Source organism: Saimiri boliviensis, chromosome 7 (assembly GCF_048565385.1).
Source record: "Saimiri boliviensis isolate mSaiBol1 chromosome 7, mSaiBol1.pri, whole genome shotgun sequence".
NCBI classification, from domain to species: Eukaryota; Metazoa; Chordata; class Mammalia; order Primates; family Cebidae; genus Saimiri; species Saimiri boliviensis.
The window spans coordinates 114,457,092-114,481,801 of NC_133455.1; the positions used below are offsets into that span (position 1 = coordinate 114,457,092).

At 36.0% G+C, this 24,710-nt stretch overlaps 1 protein-coding gene across 6 annotated transcripts in view; it reads left to right on the forward strand.

Annotated features, from left to right (window-relative positions):
- EPS8 (EGFR pathway substrate 8, signaling adaptor) overlaps nucleotides 1–24,710 on the forward strand; it is a 164,240-nt gene that overhangs the window by 51,872 nt on the left and 87,658 nt on the right. Inside the window, exon 1 of one of the 6 annotated variants that reach the window (XM_010345119.3) lies at nucleotides 18,517–19,308. The exons of 4 other annotated variants lie outside the window; for them this stretch is intronic. The gene's annotated coding sequence lies outside the window, so the exon portion shown is untranslated. Of the gene's footprint in view, nucleotides 1–18,516; nucleotides 19,309–24,710 lie in introns of those variants that run through there. One more of the 6 variants, XM_003934570.4, reaches the window with a different exon arrangement.

A 24,710-nucleotide genomic window follows, 5' to 3' on the forward strand; every position in this document is an offset into this window, starting at 1 on the left:
CTGGTATCTTCTCCTCACTGTTGTTGTCATTATCACCATGATTATGTGGGAAAACCCAAAGGAAGTTTTAATTAATGGGCTCAAAATGGAATGCATTGTTGATGAAGGTCTTGATACAGTAGATCACCTTGAGAAATTGTGTATAGTCATAGTTTCTTTGATATAGCATTCATCTTCATTAAGATGAGAATGTCTAGCCAGGTTTAGAGATATGTCAACATTTCTGGCTGAGATTGCTATAGACTTATGAAAATGGGTTAATTGGTCACTAATGAGCTACATTATTGGAGATAGGGTTAGGGTTTTATGAAATATGTAGTTTAACTTTAGACTTACCTGCTCTCAGAAGTAGACAGTTATTTAAGTAGTAACTAATTTTGAAAGAAAAAAGTCTACCTTTTCAGTTTGCTTTCTTTTTATGGATAAAATGAAAAAATTCCATCCTTAAATCAGATTTTAAGGGACAGATGTATATAGTGATTAACCATCCAGCTTCCTTTTGCCAACACACATACAGTCATATTCTGTTTTTCATCCAGAATATGACTGTACAAGCTGTAGGGGTTAGCTAACAGCACATCAAATACCTTCTTGCTGCCAGCTTGGGGGATGATTGAAATTACTGACTCTTACATGAAGACAAAATAAAATCTTTTTATGTAGGAATACTAGAAAAAAAATGTTCTCCATTCAGAAAATACTTTAGCTCTTAGAATCTTTAGCATGAAGTCACATGATGTGAAAAAGCCAATTAAAATTCAGTTAAGGCTGGGTGCGGTGGCTCACACCTATAATCCCAGCACTTTGGGAGGCTGAGATGAGCAGATCACCTGAGGTCGGGAGTTCAAGACCAGCCTAGCCAGCATGGTAAAACTCCGTCTCTACTAAAAATATAAAAATTAGCCAGGCGTGGTGGCAGGCACCTATAATCCCAGCTACTTGGGAAGCTGAGGCAGGAGAATCACTTGAATCCGGGAAGCTGAGGTTGAAGTGAGCTAAGACTGCACCATTGGACTCCAGCCTGGGCAACAGAGTGAGACTCCCTCTCAAAAAAAAAAAAGTCAAATATTTTTAATGGTGGGAGACTTACTTTAAAGTTTTATGTTTTGAATTTGTCTTCAAAAATACTTTGAAAAGATAATAAATATTTCCAGTGTTACAGGAATCTGTTTAGGAGATTTGGTTAAACTAGCTAAAAAACCTAGATAGCATTGCCCAGAACATTTTAATTATTCTATCTAAAAAAGATGAATTTCTATGTCATATAAAGACATGCCTTTAAGGTGCTATGATTTATATTTTTGATTGAACTTTTTGCCCAAGATGCATTTCTGAAATAAGTAAATGGAATGTTTTAAATGTCATATAGAAGCATGTCATTTGTGAATCTATTTTTAAAGCAGTATTTAACATCTAATAGATCTTTTGTGCTATTGTAGATGTTCTTATTTATATGTAGATAAAGGAGGACATGCCGTTTGTGTCTCTTCTTTTGGTTATATGGGAGATGCAATTATTTTCTGAGGGGAGTGAAGGAAAAGAAGGGCTATATTATAATTTGAAGACATAGTTATTATGGGAGACTGTCTTAAGGAACTAACAGGAAAGGAAGTATTAATGAGCAATGGTCAGAGACTAGTCAATACTGATAACAATGTATGGTGGTCCTAATAGTCAGGTTCATAATTCTGTTTAGTAACACAGGAAGCAAATACAGAAAAGATTGAGGTAGTCATATGCCAGGGTAAAGAGAAAGTCCCTGCTCTTAAAGAGTTCATAGTTTTTTTTTTTTTTTTACAAACTAGAATTATCTATCTAAAGTCCCATAGTTTTTAAGCTGCCTTCATGCAAGAATAGTTCTAGTGTATCTTGTTGAATCTTTTATTTTTCAAGTGTCTAGCTCCGTGCTTAGAATTTATATTCCCATATATTGGTTAAATTAATAAACTGGATAGAATGAAGTGCTAAAAGGAAAAGTCATGCTTTTATTCTTTTTCCAGTGAGAAACAGCAGAAGTTTTTGAGTAATCAAGATCTGAATTTAAAACGTGGCTCTGCCACTTAAGTTATGTGGTCTTGGGCAAGTACAAAACTCTGAGCTTTTATTTCCTCAGTTGTAAAATCGCGATTATCATACCTATTTCATAAGTTAACTGAATGGATAAATGACTCTGTGTGTGTGTGTGTGTGTGTGTGTGTGTGTGTGTGTATTACAAAAGTGTTTATCAAATAACTGTAATTGTTCGTATGGTTATCAAAACTAAGCAAAAGTTGAGATGCCTCAGAGTCATAGAGATGGGAGTTGATATAATGGAGAGGGTTCCAGGTGTGGTGGACGTCAGAAGGTACACAGGAGAATTTACAGTGTTGTGATCACCAGTAGGGAGCCATTTGAGGTTCTTGATCCCTAGAAGTGTACTGTGAATAATTAAATTAAAATGTATTTAAACAGGATTAATCTGGAAATATGATTCAGGAGATGTGTGGGGAGGTACAGGCCTTGAGAGTTAATTATACCTATGTAAACATTGATGAAGGCACCATACAATTCAAAATAAATGTATTCCTGGTTATAAAAAGTACCTCAACATGTTTAGACAGGTTGAAATCATACATGCATTCTATGTACACAATGGAGTCAAACTAGAAATCAATAACAGAAAGATAAGTAAATCTCCAACATTTAGAAGATAAGCAACAGACTTCTAAATAATCCATAGGATGAAGAGGAAGTTCAAGGGAGATAAAAAATACATTGACTAAATGAAAATGAAAACAGAATATATCAGAATTTTTGGGATACAACTAAAGAAATTAAAACCCAACAGAAATGCAGAATGCCTTTGATTCCTTTGATGCCATCAGTAGATTAGAGAAGGCTAATGAAAGAATCAGTGAGCTTGGAGGTAGGGCAATAGAAACTTTCTAAACTGAAGGTATAAGAAGAATGAAAAAACTGGAACAGAATATTTAAGAAGTATGATACAATTACAAAAGATGTAACATATGCAGAATGGGTGCACAATGAGAAGAGCGAGACAAAGGATCCAAAGAAATACTACTTGAAATAATAATGACTGAGAATTTTCCAAAATTAACAACAGACATCAAATTACATACATACAAATCTTGGAAGCCCAAAATTAATGACAAACACTAAGCTCAGGACAAATACCAAAATATCTACAGATAGGCATATCTTACTGAAATTGCAGAAATTCAGACAGAGGGAAGATTTTGAAAGGTGGTTGGATGACTTCATCTTACCTTTAGGGGTTTAAGAGTAAGAATTACATTGGGCATCTCTTCAAAAACTATGTAAGCAAGAAGAGAGTAGAATGAAATATTTAAAATATTGGAAAACAGACACAAAAATCACTAACTTAGAATTCAGGATCCAGTAAAATTATCCTTCAAAAGTGAGGGAGGAATAAAGCCTTTCTCAGGTAAAACAACTGGGAATTTGCTACTGCACGGTGCTGTACAAGAAACGTTTTTTAAAAAAGATGGATTTACAAATATTTTCTGCTACTCTGTGCTTGTCTTTTCATTTTCTTAATAGTGTCCTTTAGCAATTTTTTATTGGCTTGAATATTTTGCTACCAAAGTTTGTTAAAATATACGGTGCCTTAAATATTTCGAGAAATAGCATCTCTGCAACAAACATTTTCAGTTTAAACTTATTGAAAGTCTCAGGAAGGTAGTGTTATTTTGTATTTAAAGTAAGTCACAAAGCATAAATATTTCACTGAAATGTAAATAGTAAAATCTGTGATTTCAGGCCTTGTATTTTCATGTGAAAGATACATGCTATATCCTCACATAGATATGGTGGTATTAGGAGTAATGTCTGACTCTTCAAATTCAATTAATGACTCAGCACTTAGGAGAGTATTCCTGATTATTGTTGCTGTGTTTGTGTTACATTCTCTGAGGTTCTTTGTAGTGAGGAACAGATTACCTTTCCATGCCTCAGGACCCAGTATTATTAAAAGGACCACTGTTATAGTTTCTTTAAGTTTCATGTTGGATTGTTACTAGCTTGGCATGGGGCACTGTGTAAATTATATACATGAATACACCCCCACGTCACTCCCTTATTGGAAAATGGAATCTGTGAATTGGCTTCCGTGTCTGCTTGAGAGTTATTGCCATGGTGATGAATAGTCTGCTGAGTTTTGTGGTTGGCATGACTCTTCTGGATTAGGTCACCTGTGTTTTCTTTCTGTAACACCAGTTGACTACACTTTCGGTAACAATTAAAGTTCCATCACTAAAAAACTAGTAGGTAAAATGCAAAACTAGTGATTTAGTAGAATCAGCTACATCAATGCTTTTAATCTGTTGATTATTCCCTTTCAGTGCTGAGTAGCAGGGGCTTACTCATTTCACAGGGCTTTAAATCTTTCCATTGCGATCAGACCTGGTAGGGAATTATTCTATGCTGCAGTTATAAGTTTTTCATCATTTTTTAAAGCATTATGGGGGAACCATCTTTATAAAAGCATCCTGGTAAAGGAAACTAGACTTATTTATTTTTTATTTTAATGAGTCAGAATTTTAAATACTTTGCTTTACTATATTTACATAAGCTGTAGCAATGGATCAGTTGTCTTAAATTAAATGTATTAGTATCTACCAACATTAAAGGAAGTATTAAAGTGTTTCAATTATGTTTAAAATAAAACATAATAATAAGGATTGATGGACACAAGTAAAACAATGAATTTGGAGTAATGAAATGAGTTGTTGATTTAGGGATATATACTGCATGCCAAATGGTCAGATCTACTGTGATCTGTTAGTGAGAGTTAATCTACTTGAGATTATTGCTTCTAAAGAAAATCCAGCTGTGTAAAGTCCTACATGTAAAGGTAGATATTAAATCCAGCAGGGAAATAATCAGAACCCCAGGTGCCCAGGCTTTGTAAAAAATTTAAATAGTAAAACCATAGTTACTTGTACTTAACTTAGATTTAACTAAACAAATTCATAAAATTTCCTGAGTGGAATGATGGTTTAAGAGAGCTAGTGAATTTCAGAACCTGAAAAAATATGACTTACCGCAATTGTAGTCATTCTTAACTGTTTAACAATTTAAATCTAAGTAGTCATATGCAACAAGGTTTAAATTGGTCCAGTTCTGGCTATGCTGTGTCTTTTTCAACTCATAACTTTCGGTAATGAAACCAGCTTTCTGTTTAATTAGCCCGAATTAGATTTTTCTCTCTCTTCCTTATACATCACTAATGAAACTGGAGTAATAATTTCTGCTTCTAGAATGACTATATGATTTTATTTATCCCTAACATAGTACACACTATATAGTAGGCACTCAGCAAATCTTTATTCATTCTTTCAGGAGGCAAAGCAGGAACAGATTAACTAATTACCAGCTCAGACCAAATTAAGAAAAATAAAGCTACAGATTGTCACTTCGAAATTTGCCTCTTTTTGCCATCTCACTATTTTGAGAAATGCCCACTATATCACTAAGATCTCTGGCAAGAAAGCATTCCATGCGTATGCATGTAAGTGTATATCTTTATTTTTTGCTGTCACCACTCAGACATCAGGCTTTTTCACAAAATCTGACCCTCTCTCTTGATCATTCTTTGTAACTACCCAGTATGTATCACTACAGAGCTTTTGTTCTAGTTCTTCTACTTGGACTTTGGCAGATATTTGAACTCTGCTGAGCCAGAGCTATCTTCTTTAGGGATTTGTTTTTAAGATTTTCTTCCCAGCCAACCACAGAGACTGAATTTTATGTCCCACAGATGCGTGAGATTTCCAGTCCCCTCTGTAAATCCCATCACTCTGTCACTCTTGACAGTGTAATTATCCCTCTTTTCTCTTGCTGCTTTCCTGCTTGTAATCTTTGTTCCTCAACATGTCCTTCGTCTGAAAAACAGGCACCCAATCCTTCTTGCTTTGTCAGCTTTTTAATTTCTCTTGTAAAATCATCAGATATCAGCTCCCCACAAAGCCTTACTGGAGTAGAAATGGCAATTTGCTTCCTTAAATCTTTCTGTTTATTCAGTTTTCATGACTGACTAATAACCAGCCATCATATTAAAGTCTTCTGATTTTACATTTAAGTATGATTTTTATTAAATTTTGCTTTGTTCACTGTTTATGCTGTTAAGTGTACACATTGCTATGTGTATGCTTTATATATACATATACATATATACATATATACACACATATATATATATACATATATACACACACACATACCTGTATTTGTAATACAGATAAACCTAAAGGCCAAATTCTGCATCTCATTTTTGAGCCAATCAGCCTACTGATGTGAGACAAATTTCAACAAATGCTTAAGACACACATCTGATAAATATATAATAAAACTTGTATGTGACAGAGCTTATAAGTTTTAAAAATTCATGTTTTTCCATCATACATTTTTTTTCATTTTTCTGTTCTTTGATGATGATGAATCAGGATTCTTGTAATGAGATCTTTACAGTTCTGATGTCCAAGGATGGTACTGTGGTGGTGAGTGAATCACCGTATAATGAAGACCCATTGTGTTACCCTATTTTAGAATCTTTCATAAGGTAACAAAGGTACAAGAATTAGTAAGGACAATGTAAATGAAGTGCTGTGTAAGCTACAAAATGTGTGTGCACACCCACACAGGTTTTTTTTAGTTTTTTTCTTTTCTTTTCTTTTCTTTTTATTTTTTTGTTTTCTTGTTTTTTTGAGATAGGGTATCACAGTATTGCCCAGGATGGATTTGAATTCCTGGGCTCAAGTGGTCCTCGTGCTTCTGTCTCCCAAGTAGCTGGGATTACACGTGTGAGCCACTACAACTACTACCTGGTTTTTCCTGAGATCTCTGAAGGTGATTTCAGGTCATACACAGTTAGTGGTATGAGACAAGCATGTTGCTGCTAAAATTCCAGGCAGTCCCCATAAACTAGTAGAAATTGCTTCAGTTATCTAACAGATAAGTATCAGGATTGCTGGCTTATCTGGATTTATTGACACAGATCTGTGGACTAGTGGTATCCTATTGGAATACAGAATAAGAAAGTGTATTTTTTTTTTTCCTAACAGGATACTTAGGAGTGAGTGATTTGTGGATGTTGAATTTTTTCATTGTGAAATTATTCAAAATGACAAAGTAAACTGAAGACTCATTATTTTCATGCATTGTATGCTATTTTAAGTTTTTGGGGAAAAGAACTTTAGAGATTCTATTAGTCTGTTTTCATGCTGCTGATAAAGACATACCCAAGACTGGATAATTTATAAAGAAAAAGACATTTAATGGACTCACAGTTCCCTGTGGCTGGGGAGGTCTCACAATCATGGTGGAAGGTGAAAGTCATATCTTACATGGTGGTAGGCAAGACAGAAGGAGAGCCAAGTGAAAGGGGAATCTCCAGAGATTTACTCACGAGAACAGTATGGGGAAACTGTCTTATGGTTCAATGATCTCCCACTGGGATCCTCCCATGACATGTGGGAATTGTGGGAGCTACAGTATAAGATGAGATTTGGGTGGGGACATAGCCAAACCATATCAGAGATTGAAAAGTTTTAAGAGTAAAGTGATATCCATACTTGCAGATATTGAGATGTCCATAGTCTTCCTTACAAAATAGAGCAGTGCCAAGAGAATTTGTGTGGGAGATATACATATGTATATCGTATGTCTTTCTAAAAGATCCATGTAGGAATCTACATAAGACTCATACAAAGTGACTATTTAATATGTGCTTATTATAGTATAACAGCCAAATTTGAAAGAGAATTAGAGCTGATTTTAATTTCTATGATTTGACAGCACAGAAAACTTTTATAAACTTTATTCATATTCAGAAAAACTACTTTTTCTTTCTGGATCTAAGTCTCGTGTTTACCTAATGCTGAAGTCTTTGAAAGGAGACTTTTTGGTGATATTCGAGACATATCTTATACATAAAGTGCATAATTTATCCTGGAAGTCTGAGATGAGGACTGAATATTGAAATCAAATTCTGAAAGTTCATAAGCTTTAGATTGACCCAAAGGTGATATTTTGATTTTATATTAAGAAGCCACAAAATTTTCCTCTTTAGTTAATGAATATTCAAAGTCAATAAGAGATAAAGAATAATGACATGTGTCTCTCTATTAATGATGTAATGGTGCTTTTGTACTAGTATGGTTAACCTATTGGTTATTTTCAAACTAATTCTGCATTTGCAGTAAAAATTAAGGTGACCTTCTGGGATTTGAGAGGTAGCATGAGGTTAGTGAGTAAACTTCATTTTCTTAAGTATAAAATGACTTTATCTGAAAGTTGATCACAAATTTTTGGTTTCAGGTTAAGTACAATTAGAATAATCTATGAAGGTATACAGAAAGGATCACTACCTCATGAGACTTAGAAAACGATAAACAGATGTAATTTTTAATTTAAGGATGTTACTGAGAATACAGAAAGACCTAATCTGTAACCTTTTTTTAAGTGTAGATATAGAATAGGTCTATGTTAGTGTTTAAGTTAGAACTTGAGATCAGAAACATAAATCTGATATGTATGTATATTTTGGTCTTGAGGAAATATCTTATGCATATTTATATCTTATACATATACAATGAAAAATCCATGCTGATGAATAACAAATGATTCTCATCGATCTAAAAGGAAAAAAAAGATGAAAAATCAGTAAGAAAGTATTGAAAATATTAGTGGAAATGGTTTTAAAGAAAGATTAACATCACTACTAAGCAAAGAAATATGTAATTTTTTTTCTCTATCAGATTGAAAAGAAATTTTTTTTTCAAGACAGGGTCTTATTCTGTTGCTCAGGCTGGAGTGCAATGGCACAATCATGGCTCACTGCAACCTTTACCTCCCAGGCTCAGGTGATTCTCCCACATCAGCCTTTCAGGTAGCTGGTGCTACAGGTGTGTGTCACCATGCCTGGCTAAGTTTTTAAATTTTTTGTAGAGATGAGATTTCACCATGTTATCCAGGCTGATCTCAAACTCCTGGGTTCAAGTGATGCACCCGCCCCCGTCAGCCTCCCAAAGTTCTGGAATTATATACATGAGCCACTGCACCCAGCCTTGAAAAATGTTTTTTTTTTTTTTTTCTTTTTCCCTAAATAAGTGATAACCAGTGTTTTGGTGAGAGTGTGAGGTAAGAGAAAAAAAAATCTGGTGGCTAGGTGCTGTGGTCTGAATGTATCCCTCCACAATTTATATTGAAAACCTAATCCTCAGTGTGCTAGTATTAAGAGATGGGGCCTTTTGGGGATGATTAAGTCATGGATAGCCCTCGTGAATGGGATTTGTGCCTTTATAAAAGAGGTGAGAAGGAGCTGTTTGCCCCTTCTGCCATGTGAGGACTCTGCTAGAAGGTGCCATCTTTGAAGCAGAGAGCAAGTCCTCACCAGACACTGAATCTGCTAGTGCTTTGACTTTAGACTTTGCAGCATTTGTTGCTGTGAGAAACCAATTTGTTTTTTACAAATTAGTCAGCATAAGGCATTTTTGCTATAGCAGTCTGAATGCACTAAGACAAAGTATAAGTTGGTGTAACATCTCTGGAGGGAAATTTTGACAGCATATTAATAATTTAGAGATGGGCATATCCTTTTACATAGCATTTTCTTCCTTAGAAGTTTACACTAAGACAACATTCTGAAATAGGCATAAACATTTATGTTCAAGGATGGTAGTTGCAGATTGTCTTTTATTTTTTAGTTGTAGATTTTTATGATAAGTATTAGCAATGTAACTGCTCAAGGAAAGATTAGTTACATGAGCTTTTGTTAGGTAACTGTTTAAAATAGGCTATAGAATAAGCTTGTCCAACCCAAGGCCCAGGATGGCTTTGAATGTAACCCAACAGAAATTCATAAACTTTCTTAAAACATTATGTTTTTTCTTTGCGATTTTTGTTTTAGCTTATCAGCTGTCGTTAGTGTATTTTATGTGTGCCTCAAAACAATTATTTTTCCATGGTACCCCAGGAAGCCAAAAGATTGGACACCCCTGCTGTCGAAGGCTTTAGTGATAAATCATTCATAGTGTGGTGGTCTTTTTGTTGTGACTTTTCAGTATACTTTGAGCTAAAAGGATATGAAACCATACAGACAGTAGCCCCTTTTGGAAAAAAAAAAGTATGTATGCATTAAAAAAACACTAGAAAAATATATAAAACATGAAAGCATTTATCTCTGGCTAGTAGGATGACTTGTGATTTTTGTTCATAATATGTGTTTTGTATGTTCTAACTTTTTGCCATGGATTTACTTTTATGATCAGAAATAATATTTGTAAAATACACTTTTTGTAAAATTAAAAATTTGTAAAATTAAAAAACAAAGGTCTGATCCTAGGTATCGAATGAAACACTAGAAATCCTGCAGGCACTTCTTATTTCTCTTTGTTGTAGAAGTGAAGAGTGCTTTTATTACTTTTAAGTTTTCAGGAAAATCCTTTTAACCTGATGCATAAGATAAAGGCAAACAAGACTGCTGTCTTTCACAAGAAACGGAGGATAAAATGTACCATTCCAAAGGAGGAAAACTGATGGGCTGAGATGTGGAGCAGTATGCCTTCTAACTGCAGAGCTGCTTGGGGGTCTGGAGATGAAATTTTGTTTCTCTTGGTTCGCAGAACTGGCTGGGGGCTTCCAGATGATTACTTTTTTGTTGGGCCACACAAACCTCATTCTTTTAGTCTGAGTATGATGTAGTTTTTCCAGTATTGCTTTCTTTCCCTTGTTACATCTAGGAAAACAGTTTGGAGATGAGCTACTGGAGTTAAAAACATCTATGTGGTTTTGTTAATTAAACAAATCTATTTGGTGTATGTTAGGTTTATTTTCGTGAGTGGGGAATGGCATATGACTATATATTGCAGACACAGTTGGGCGGTTTTCTACAGATTATGAATGGGAAAAGTTTGAGTTACTCTGTTGTATTTGTGTTAATAGTATTTTCTTGCTTTCTTTTCACTCTGAGTATATGTGGACATATTTTTTATTGCCTTTACCTATTATGTGCCAATTATTGTAGTAAGTGCTGGGGATACTGTGGTAAACAAAGGCTGGGCCTTTCCCTCAAAAAGTATATATTCTAATGGGACAGACAGGCCGAAAATAAGTGACATGCAAAATCACCAACTGTAGTAAGTAGTAGGGAGAAAATTAAAAATGTCCTGACACAGAGCTTAATGAAAGAGGGTTAGGTCTGGAGATAGGTAATCTTACACAGCACTTTAAATATCTGGATGTGCTTCTCTGAGCAAGTGGTAGATAAACAGGCTTCAAGGATGAGAATTGCTAAGGAATGGAGCACTTGAGTTTCAGACAGAGGGAACAACATGTCTAGCGAGCCCAGGGCTAGGGAAAAGTGAGTAGGAGGAAATGGGAGGAGACAAAGCTTAAAAGTGAGGCAGGGGACGGATCCTAAAAGGGCTCTTAGATGGCAGTAACAGGCTTTGGTTTTACTATAACTGCATTCAGACAACACTGAAGTGTTCTAAGAAAATAACATGACCAGACTTAAGGAACACACAATTTTATGAGCACTAAGTATATGATTATTTGTGACACTTAGCAGAACGTGACTGTCAATTTACCTCTTTTATGCTTTGGTTATACCAGTAGTTCGACCAATATGTTCTCAGTTACCCTGGAGTAAGGGAGAGTCATAGCTGGGCATGATGTCATGTCGTGTAATCCCAGCTACTCAGGAGGCTGAGGCTGAAGGATTGCTTTGGCCCAGGGTTCAAGTCCAGCCTGGGCAACACAGGAAGACCTTGTCTCTTAAAAAAAGAAGTTACAATTTATGTTACCTCATCTGATTCCAAATGTTATCTAGTAAGGGAGACATATTTGAATTATTTAGAAGAAAAACCTCAGATGTGATTTTTTAAAAATCTACCATTTATTACTTATAGTTAACCAGACACTATGCTATACTCTTTTCATATATTATTTCATCCAATCTCTGTGAAGAAGATACTATTATTTTCATTTTATAGATAAGCAAACAGATTTAGTAATGTGGCCAAAGTTGTATAGCCTTTAAGTATGGAGTTGGGATGTGAACCTATTCTGTACATGAACCTGAATTTTTTGCAACTATGTTCTATTGCCTATACTGATGATTTGTTAGTCACATAACACTAAATTGTATAGCCAGGAAAATAATTAAAGTTTAGATTTCAAATCCATGGCTCCTTTGGCCATAACATGCCACCTCTTAACATTGTTTAATCTCTTTTTCATAGCCCCATGTCAAAAGTAGAAAGGGATTAGATACACATTTTTAGAATTATAATTAAAAGGTCTTAAATTGTAATCTAAATAAAGATTAAGAATGGGTTTGGAGAATAAGCATTTTATCAATTGAAAATAAATAAACCTGAAAGGGATCCTTAATATTTTGCTCACCCAGGGTAAACCTTCACTGCACTAACAATTTTCAGCCAAGACCATAACTAAGTTCTGCTGCTTGGGCAAACTCTAGTCCAGTGACATTCAATGAAATTAAGCCATTTAAAAAACTGTTATATCCTCTGGCAATTTAATATCAGTGTATCACTGTGGCATTCAGCTTCAGATCATGTGTTACTGTAATATCTTCTCTTTATATTACTGCATTTCTGTTATGTGTCACTGACACAGCTTGTCTGATTTCAAGCTCCTTCTGTCACTCCTACTTACTGGTAACATACAAGCTTCAAGGATCATTTGATGTGCAAATTTAATTGCAGGTTTTATTTTCAAAGGATGATATAAGCTATATCATTTTAACAACTATTTGCACAGTTTTTTCTAAACTGCTACTCAGAAAACAGGCATTTTTTTCTGTGCATTGTGATGCTTCCTGGCTTGTCAAAGCAGCTTGCTCAGTAATTAACTGATATGTAAATTTGTATATATGTGTGTATATATATATGTTTATATATGTGTATCTATACATATATATGATGAGTTTTGCAGTGTTTCAATAGGTATATGCTTTGGAATTCAACTTGGGCATTTCTTCTGATTTTTTGACAAGAGGACACCTTATTAGCTTTCACAGTTTCTTTTTTTGTATTTACTGATTTTTCCCTTTCTCTTTCTTCCTCGCCTCCTTCCCATTGCTACATAGCACGTGATTATAAATAGAAGAGGTTAAGTCTTACCTAGCTAAGGTGATAATTTCCTGACTGTGTTTCAGAGTTAAGGTAAAAATACTCCAGAAAGGATTGATACTTCTGTAAGAGATGCGTTTTTGTTTTTGTTTTTTCCTAAATGGCACTTAAGAACCCAGAAGCACTCATGATTTTAATAAGCTAAAGTAGTTCAATCATTTTTTTTTTAGAGTTAACTTTTTGTGGAAAGGACAGGCTTTGAGGATAACACCGTAAGTTTAAAAAATGCTGTTTTACCAGGACCTTCTAGACAGTTCTTTTGATACGCATTCACCAAGATAGCCAGCTAGCTCGTTTGATAGAATATGAGACTCTTGATATGCACTTACCAAGCTAATTATAGGGAATGGGCATGCCATATGAGTCAGGTGAAATGAGGAAAGTAAGTAAAATCTTAATAATTATGGGAAATATTGGTACTACATCCCTGCTTCAATTCTTTGTACCTACTGTGTTTCAGCAGAGTCTGTATTTAAATGGGAAATTTTCAGCAGAAATAGGAGGCTCTATAAATATTGTTACTCAATAATTTGTAAGGTGAATTTGCAGGTGTCCTCATAGTGACTCATAATTTTTCCTTATTCATCATTAGGTTTTGTGACTATCTGGTTATTTCTTTTTCCAGAAATTTTATGTTGAAAAGTGTAAAACTGCTAGTTACTGTGTTTTAGCCAAAATCTAATTAAATAGGTTTTCTCCGTTTAAATGGAATTAGGAAAATGTTCTAGAGTATTGGATCTGAATGAGACTGTACAAACTGGTCTCATTGGTCTCATTTTACAGGTGAGGAAATGGAGGCTGAGAGAGGGTAAGTCACTTACCCCAGGTTATGGAGCTATTAAGTGGCGGACTTGGTGCGCAAACACAAGCTTTTGGTTTCCTCATGCTGAGATCTTAACACTTTACAAGTAATCTTTAGTTAAAGCACATGAATGGAAATGAAAAATCACTTGTTTCCCCAATTTTTTTTGTTTCTTTCTGGCTTTTTAACTGAAATTGCCACATAAGATCATGTATTAATTGGAACTGCACAGTGATTTCTAGGTTGAAAATGACATTTAAAATCCATAATCAAATAAGTTTGTGTGGTGTTGCCCTTAATGCATTCTTAAACATTGCCAATTTAAGACAAAACTACCATTTTGTTCACTTATATTCCCTGTTAAGTAATTTTACAGTTCATCTTTCTCAAATCAGTATTTTCCTAACTTATAAGAGATTAATAAATACCATCTATATTCTTAATTTAAGGATGGTCTCACTCTTCTAAATATGGAAAGAATGTATAATATTGGTCCTGTTGTTTATTTTTATTCATGCCGAGAGGTGTCCATTTCATTTATTTTTTCTACTTTTAATCCTAGCTCCACAGCCAATCAATGGCTTCAAATACATACTGACTCACTGAATGTTTTAACAAATTTCTGTCATTTACATGCCATGCATGTTTGTCATTTTGCATGACTGTAATTGTAGTTAGAGACAGGAGATGTGTATGATTCATCTTTGGGAGAAAGGTAAGTTGTTAAAGCATTTGACTGGTTATTCTATCCACATGAATTTAACTAGCTTAGCAGTTACGTAATTGAAATTTGACAATATGTAGTTTAGAATATTTCTTTAGAAACTTCTTTTGGACTATCTCACATTTGTAGTACATTCATTTCTTCCACTGAAAAAGGTATTAAAGTTAGGAGAAGAAGGATTGGTTTAGAGAAGACAAAGCAGATACCGAATCTCATGAGAAGAAGGAATGAAGGACCAATGAGGAATTGGCGTTGAACTATACAGGAACTGAAAGTCATATTTTGCTTATACTTCCAAGATAAATGGATTGTGACATTGTTGATTGATTCTGCTTGGTTGTCCTAACAATTTATGTAAGTGACCTCACATCAGTTTGGATCTGATGATCTTAGCTGACAGATTATGTTACAGCCTATTTTGTCTGCCTCTATATTTGTAGTTACAAAATATAGGAATGTAGGGCAAGGTTACCAATAAAGATGTGTGCGTGTGTGTGTGTGCGCGCGCACGTGCATGTGCGCAATTTCCAGCTTCCCTCAAGAGCTTTGGAAAAAGTGCAGTAAACAAATCTGTCACATTCCAAATATATAATATTTCATGTGACTACTTCTGGTATACTGCCCTATTGTAGAAAACTGAAGGAATCAGCAAATACCCGTGAGCCCTGCTTAGAATTGTTCCACTTTATTGATATCCTGAGGGTGCATATGAATGACTATGAATGGTTTCAGTCCATGCCATTTTTAAATGAATATTTGGACAGTGATTTATCGTGTATAAGCCTGTACCAGATTAGCCTTTCGTAAGACTTCATTAACATCTTTACTGATAGATAAATCAGGAGCCAAAGGTATATCAGAATTCTGTTACTTTAACAGCAGAGTATTAACTGTACCTGTTAACTTATTCTTAGGAAACTGTCAACTTCCAAGCAGCAGCATTTTTTGGCATTTGGTAGACCCATGGACCATTTTTAAGAGACTATCTTAAAAATGACAGGGATTGGAATTGGGACACTGTCTCAGATCTCTTTCAGCTCTTAGGTTCAATGATACCTGAAATGTTGGGTTGGAATTTTATGATGATAGTGTTTATTTTTATTACATTGTTCAATTGGAAGGTTTTCCTCCTGCTAAATTTAATACTGATTTTCTCACTAGAGAAATTATATTAGTACTTTCTGCTGTTCTCTCCATTGGTTTCAAGAGTTAACATTGTTATCCGTTTCTGTGTCCTGCCATGTTTTTTTGTTTGTTTGTTTTTTTCCTGATGCCCTTCTGTTGCAGGTTGAGTTCCCTAGAAAGCAGATTTTGAGATGGAAATTAGTGTCGGATAAGTTTATTAGAAAGTGCTCTTGGGAACTGGGCACGGTGATTCACACCTGTAATCCTGGCACTTTGGGAGGCCAAGGCTGGTGGATCACCTGAGGTCAGGATTTTGAAACCAGCCTGGTTAACATGGTAAAACCCTGTCTCCATTAAAAACACAAAAAAATTAGCTGGGCACTTTGGGAGGCCAAGGCAGGCAGATCACCTGAGGTCAGGATTTCCAGACCAACCTGGTCAACATGGTGAAACCCCATCTCTATTAAAAACACAAAAATTAGCTAGGCATAGTGGCACACGCCTGTAGTCCCAGCTACTTGGGATGCTGAGGCAAGAGAATCACTTGAACCCAGGAGACGGAGGCTGCAGTCAGCCAAAATTGTGCTATCGTACTCCCGCCTGGGTGGCAGAGTGAAACTCCATCTCAAAAAAAAAAAAAAAAAAGAAAAAAAGAAAAAAAGAAAAAAGAGAAAAAGAAAGTGCTCTTGGGATCAGCCCCTGTGGATGAAGGGAGGAAAGGAAACGCCGTGAGGCCAAGGGGGATGTTGGGCTGCCTTGTAGTCTCAAATAAGATCTGGCCCTGTGGGCCGCTCTAATGCTGAGTTGGCTCCCCACCATTGTCCCCAGGTGGAGAAAGGGGATCAACTCTTTATCTTCCACATGTCAACCAGTCTTTGGATGTGGGCTTCCCTGGGAAGGAAGTGTGATACTAGGTGAGGAGAGGCCATTCTGAAAGAGCTGATAGTTGAAGGTTGTCGGCAGGCAGCACCACAGCAGTTGGGGAATCAGTCAGTCAGTCCTGAAGGAGATGTGGGTGGCATGTCACAGTTTCCATTCAGTCTTTTTGCAGGGGTTTTGGAGATGGGAAAGAATGGCCCAGGGGTTGGGTCAAAATTTTCAGGAATAAGGAATTGCAGCATACAGTGGTCAGGAGCTTGAGAGATGGTAAAGAAAAAAGTGGATATAGAATAGGTTCTGCCTGACAATTGACTCTGACATTGATTATTTCTTTTCTAGATACATTTTAAAAATTCTATTTATAGTGGTGCTTTTCCCTTTTCAAGTTGTAGACTGATGAAAACTCTGAATGCAGTATACAGAGAATGCAATTTTTAAAAAATCCATTTCCTGTTTACCCCAAGAACACTGCACTGGCAATAAGCAGCGCTTTTTTTATTATGAATGAGAAATGAGTTATAGAGATGAGTATTGCTCAGTCACACAGGCTCGAATGCAGTGGCAAGATCATAGCTCACTCCTGGGCTCAAACTCCTGGGCTCAAGCAGTCCTCCTGCCTCAGCCTCGTAAGCAGCTGGGACTGTTGGTGTGCACCACCATGCTTTGCTGATTGCTGAATTTTTTGTGGAGAGGGGGTCTTGCTATGTTGCCCAGGCTGCTCTTGACTTCCTGGACTCAAGTGATCCTCTCACCTTGGCCTCCCAAAGCACTAGGATTACAGGTGTGAGCTACACTGTACCCAGCCTGTGCCATATTTTTATGTAAATACAATTTGCTTTTATAAAACATATAGATTTTTTAGTTTTATGTTCTTTATGGGCTCCTTTTTCTTTCTTTCTTTAATAATTTAAATATGCTTTTTTGCTGTCTTTATATTAAAAATTAGTTGTATGCTAAATTTTCTGTTTGGTATATTTGTTAATCACAGTAAATCATTTTCTCACATATTTTGTAATCTCTAAATTTATAAGCTCATCTTCAGTGGGGATTGTTTTTTGTTTTGGTTTGGTTTGGTTTTTCTACCCAGAAATCCCATGGGGCCTTGTTTATTGTCATTTTAAGATGGTTTCATGTTTGTTTCTTCTAGATACTTTAGAGATTTCACTGGCCCAGGATCTAATTTCTTAGATTGGAGATTCTTAATTTTTTTACCTAGGAGATTCTTGTACAAATAAGATTCAGATTTCAGAACTGTTGTGTCATAGGTTTAGGATTTTAATTTCTTACAGCATTTCCCCTGTCCTTTTCACACAGATTCTCAGAGACAAGTTCCCTTGAAGTCTTACTATGACTATGAGTGAATTTCTCCTCGCCAGCCCCCACACCACTTTTTAACTATGAAGATAGACCTTTGAAGGCAGCTCTGGTTTTATGGAAGAATCTCAGTACCGACTTTGTACCTTGTATGGGCCCAGGGCCTCCCCTCTTTCCCTGCATCAGCATCAGGACTGCTTGTAGAGTTGTGAAGGTTTAGTGGGGCCAGAAATCTGGCACAATGCTCTTTCTCTCTTGAGGGAGCACTTTCTTCTGTTCTTTCTCCTTGAAGGGGCATCTTGTTACCAATTTCAATCTATGCTTAAGCACTAAAGAGACTCCAGTAATTAGCCCCACAGCTCCAGTGTTGGCCACAGCTGACAGCGTATGCTTTTGTGCTTACCATTTTGGCCATCGGTTCTAGCTTTGGTTTGGCATCAGGGATTATCTTTTTTTTTTTTTTTTGGTGAGACAGAGTCTTGCTCTGTTGCCAGGCTGGAGTGCAGTGGCGCAGTCTCGGCTCACTGCAACCTCTGCCTCCTGGGTTCAAGTGATTCTTCCGTCTCAGCCTCACAAGCAGCTGGGACCACAGGTGCGTGCCACCACGCCTGGCTAATTTTTGTATTTTTAGTAGAAACGGGGTTTCACCATGTTGGCCAGGATGGTCTCGATCTCTTGACCTTATGATCTGCCCACCTCAGCCTCCCAAAGTGCTGGGATTACAGGCGTGAGCCACCGTGCCCAGCCTAGGGGATTATCTTTATTGCAAGTAAAGCTGCATATTTAATTTTGTTACACTTATTTTCTTTTCTTAGTGTCTGTAGTGGAAAGTCTTCATTAGCTTAGTTGACCATATTGCTGTACCTGGAATTCCCATAAATTACTTATTAACCATTGTTTCTCAGATTCTGCCTCTCTAAAATGGGAGTAATAATGATCTCTATCTATATAGTGTTAATTTAGAACACAAAGTAAGCTTTCAGTCAATGCTAGCCATTATTATTTGCACCATTTAAAACTTTAAAAAAAAGTCAACTTAGGCAAGAGTTAGAAGTGTAGTGGTAGCTATGTTTACTTACTTAAGAGGAGGAAATCTTAGTTAACGCCCTAGAGAAACCAAATCAGAAATCTTGTTTGGTACAGTATAATGCTGAAACTGACGCTTAGAGTCCCACCCTTTCTGACGTTGTGCCAAAGGTCATTTGGCACATAAATAAACTGAGTGGAATGTCCTCTCAATATTGCCTGGACGATTGCTTAGAGGAGTATTTCCTGGACTGTGTGGGTAGGTAAGTTTGAGTTTGTTAATATTTTCTTTGCTAAGGAGGGCTCTCAAAGGCATAATTATTATAAAGGGTATTTGTAGGCCTTGAAACATGTAGTAATACTTTTAGTCCAAGTAAGCCCTTTGATAGCTTTTTAACTTCCCATTTGGTATTCCAAGTGGATTCTGAACTTGGTGAAATTAGTGGTAACCCAGTCTCCACAGGGTCTTACCTCCTGTCTTCTGGCGTACAGAGGTGGGGATTCACGGGATTTCCTTCCTTCAGGTCATGGTGTTTAAGAGAATATTCCCCTCATATTATAGCTAAAAAGAGATCTGTTGACTACTAAAAATTGGGAATCTGTGGGCATAATATATCAAATGTTTAAAAATTACTTTGAACTTAACCTTATATGCAAAACATTGATTATCTTATAAATATTAACTGCTTTGGATTGTTTATACAATGTTAGTTGTACTATGAAAATTTGCTTATTAACCAGGTTTAGCATTCTTAGGTTGTTATTGGCTTTGAGTCTACAGTTTTAACACTGCCAAATTTCTGTGTAAACATTTTGCTTGGGACCTAAAATGCAGTTGAATATGTGTATTTAAAGTTTTTTTTTTTTTTTTTTAAAGCCCATGTATATTAGTGGAACTTGTAAATGTTTAAATAGTCAATTAATGGAAGCTTTTAAGAAATAACTCTTTTAAAAAATTCAATTTTATAATTATGGTGTTTTAAATATCAAACTTGCTAGTGACAAATGTACAATTCATCATACATAAAGGTCTGTGTCTTCTTTTTGGAGTTTTTGTTGATTTGTTACATTTAATCTTATTCAGAAGGAACCTTTTTGTTATTCTGTTACTAGTAATTAAGTGCAAGGCTATTTAAAAACAAATAAGAGCTAATAACATCATACCACAACATACGAGATAGAGAGCAAAAGTAAATAACTGGTTAAGTTATTGTTTTGGTCTTGGGACATGTACCAGTCTCTTGAGTTTAGGTGTCATGGCTATGGCTGTTTTGATCCCTTTTTTTTTTTTTTTTTTTTTTTTTTGAGGCAGTCTCTGTTGCCAGGCTGGAGTGCAGAGTGCAGTGCATATCAGCTCACTGCAACCTCTACCTTCCGAGTTCAGCAGTTCTCCTGCCTCAGTCTCCCGAGTAGCTGGGATTATAGGCGTGTGTCACCACTCCCAGCTAATTTTTGTATTTTTAGTAGAGATGGGATTTCACCATGTTGGCCAGATGGTCTTGATCTCTTGACCTCATGATCTGCCTGCCTTGGCCTCCGAAAGTGCTGGGATTATGGCCTTGATTCTTTTTTGAAATACATTCTTAGATGTGTTGATTTTCTTGTACTGTCTCTATTATTTTTTATGACCTTTCTATGCTGTAAAGAGCATTATCAATTTTGCGCAATTGATATTTCTATGGGTAGTTAAAATTTACACAAAATTTACACAAATTTTAACTACCCATAGAAATATTATAAATAGCTTTTTGTAGAAAAAATATGTGTTTCATCAAGATGTTTATGGCCTGGTGTATTCTTACCCTTGCTATAAAGCTTTGGTCAGCTTTAGTGGCCAAATTCTAAGGAGCATGTCAGTATCAATGTGGAGTGTAAATCTCCGTATATGTTCTTGGAATGGTATGTAAAACATTTTGTTTTCTGATCCACCTGTCCCCACCTTTAGTAGGATACCCTTGTGTCTACAGTACCTTGAGTGTTATAAAAGAGGTTTCTGTTTCTCAGCAACGAGACTTGTAAATAAGTTTTTTCAATTTGACCTAAGTAAATTGTATATAAGAGGAAATGACTATGGAGTAGATATGCATTTATTCTCATTTCTTTGTAAATAGTTCTGACATAAATTATATAGAGAAGTCTCCTTTTTAGTTTATTTTTCAGTGATGTAATTTGTCATTGAATCATCAAGGTAGGTATGAACCTTGGAGTTTTAGGGTGACAAAAATGAACTTATTACATTTTAGACTTTTGGCCAGATTCTGTGACTCATGCCTGTAATCCCAGTACTTTGGGAGGCTAAGGCTGGAGGGTTGCTTGAGCCCACAAATTCAAGGTCAGCCTGGCATCATAGTGAGATCTTGTCTCTCCCTCGCCCCACAAAAACAAAAAACAAAACAAACAAACAAACAAAAACAAAACAAAACAAAAAACAAAATTAGCCTGGCATGGTGCTGCATGCCTGTAGTCCCAGCTACTCAAGCTACTCAAGAGACTGAGGCAAGAAGGATGGCTTGATCCCAGGAGACTGAGGCTGCAGTGAACTGTGATTATGCCATTGCACTCCAGCTACAGTGACAGAGCAAGACTGTCTTCAAAAAAAAAATTCTAGCCTTTTAAATAATAGCTTACTTGAATTGTATAAATATTTATTGAAGAGAATATAATGAAGTAGGTTATATGATCTTGTGATCATTTATCATATAGGTTATTTCTAATTTAAACAAGTGTTTTAAAATTTCTTTTTTTTTTTTTTAGAGTTTAAGTTTGTGTATGTGTTTTCAGTTGTTTAATTGGACATGTAAGCACTTAAAAATTGACTTTCCATTCTTGTGTTAGTTTGCTGAGAATGGTGGTTTCCAGGTTCATCCATGTCCCTACAAAGGACACGAACTCATCATGGGGAAATAGGGGAAGGACAGCGGGGAATGGGGATTTGGGGAGAGATAGCATGGGGAGAAATGCCAGATATAGGTGATGGGGAGTAAGGCAGCAAATCACACTGCCATGTGTGTACCTATGCAACAATCTTGCATGTTCTTCACATGTGCCCCAAAACCTAAAATGCAATTAAAAAAATGACTTTCCAGCTACATGAAGAAATTATACTTTGGCTAAAATTTGTGGCATTTTTATACAGAATCTTGTGTACAAAATATAGTAACTAGGTTTGGTAACTTGATTAGAAGAAACTTGTGGTAGTTTTAATACTCAATATATTTTCTAAAATACAAAAGCAATTTGTGAAATATTGTCCCTCTGTGCTTGGTAATGTAAGATCTGAGCTGAATGAAATGTGAGTTTCTTAAGATTGTCTTAGATTTTGTATCAACACCTATTCAAGAGTTTGGTTTTAGGAGCATTTGTGTGCATTTTCTTGATCATCAAAAATTCTTTGTGTCAGATACTTGGATGTAATTTAGAACAATATTATTTAATGTTGCTAATTATATAATCCTAATCACTAGATTTAATGCTCTGGTAACAACTTTCTGATGTCTTATTGTTACTGTAGTATTAGATTTCATTGGATTCTTTATCTTCCTTCACTGTTTTTTTTTTAAAAAATGCTTTTCCTCATTATTCAAGTAATTTTTCTTTATTTAGTATTTTATACAATTGGCCAGATCAAATGACATAGTTAGTATCCCTTAAGCCAGGGGTCCCCAACCCCTGGGCCATGGTTCAGTACTGGTTGGCAGTCTTTTAGGAACTGGGCCACACAGCAGGACGTGAGCAGTAGGCCAGCAAGCATTACCACCTCAGCTCTGTCCTCTCAGATCAGCAACATCATTAGATTGTAATAGGAGTCGAATCCTATTGTGAACTGCACATGTGAAGGATCTAGGTTGTATGTTCCTTATGACAATCTAACGCCTGATGATCTGAGGTGGAACAGTTTCATTCTGAACCATCCCCCACACCTCCCACCCCCACCTTGGAAAGATTGTCTTCCATGAAACCATTCCCTAGTGCCAAAAAGGCTGGGGCCACTGCATTAACCAGAGCCATGAATATCAATCTTGGATGAAAAGCCTGGGCTTGTGAGTGGGGAAAGCCCTCCTGCTGCTCTGGCCTGGCATTCCAAAGACACTTTCAATTCTCTTAACTTACTCAAAGCCTGGATTCTAAAAGCCAGTTGGGCTCCCTTTGGCCATTCATAATTCATGCTACATTCTTCTGGCTAAAAATTGTCAGTAGATTTCCCATTTCCCATGATATGAAATTCAATGTCCAGTGTGAAAATTATCTTTTGGTCATCTATCTTAATATATGGCCTAAGCGTCTTGTTCTTTATGCTTTATAGTTTCCATTTCCTTCCCCGTTTTCTTTACACATAATTAGAAAGTCTCTCCCTCATATTCAAAATTTACCCCATCCTTATGGTTTACCAACCAGTGCTATTAAATTTTTCCTGCTCTCCCCTTCTTTCTGCATTTTCTTATGGTGTTTTGTGTTTCATCTGCTCTTATATTTATTTTTACATGTGTTATACTTTACTCTTTTCTAATGACTGAATTTAAGTGGTATCTTTTACTATGATGGGTTAGCAGTGATCTGTTTCTCCTGGGTTGCCTTGCATTCAGTCCATGCTTGTTATAAATATTTGGTACTGAAAAAAATGGAATGATATGACAGTGCTATTGCCTACCTGACATTTTACTCCTCTGTTGGAATGGACATTCGAGGACAGGGGATTGACTAGAAGTCTAAACAAGTATGGCATGGCTCTCTGAATCAAGCTGTTCCCAGCAGGAAAAGCTGACGAAACAATCAAGGCTGCAGCTAAGAAATGCTTTAAATCATGTTGCATAGTGGCTCAATACTGACAGGCAAAGGACAGCTCTTACTAGGGAAAGACTTCGGACTGATAGGAAATTGAAGAGTAACCCAGGCGTTGTAGATGGTGACTACAGTTCTGACTCAGAGAACATTTTTCATGAGTTCATAGTGTGAGAATAAATGCAGTCAATTCTGCTGTAATGATTGTTTTAAAAAATGAGAGTTTTTTTTCCTACATGATTGATATTAGGGAACAATTTGTGCATAATGCAAACTTCAATTTTGCTTATGCGTGATTTCACCTGAGAAATAGTAGGTGTGCACAGAAAATTTCATCCAGCTAAAACGAGCTGGATGAAATTTTCTGTGCACACCTTATTTTTGAAATGCAGATACTAAGCAAATATTGGCCCAAAATGTCTAACAGTAAAGATTTATGAAGAGAATTTCAGAATTCCATGAAAACATATAATGTAGGAATCTAGGATAGATTGGTGAGTCAGGGAATGGTTTCCCAAGGAGGGGCCATTTAAGCTGAGATAGAAGATTTAGTTAGGCAAAGATATAAAAGATAATTATTCTAGAGAGGAAGGAAGAACTTGGCATATTCAAGGAAATATCATTGTATCTTCCAACACATTTGAGGACAGGAATTATATCTGTTTTGTTCATCATTTATATCCAGCTTTGTAAGTACAATACTTGCTGCCATATAGTAAGCCTTACCCCCTTGGAGTACTAATGGTTTTTATTTTGTTGAATGAATGTTTTACCCAAACTTATATGCATATTAGATTGTTTGAAAGCACAATTAAAAAATGAAAAATAGACATTGAAAAATTTTTGAGTGATTTTATGTATGCTCCTGAAACAGCATATCTATTCT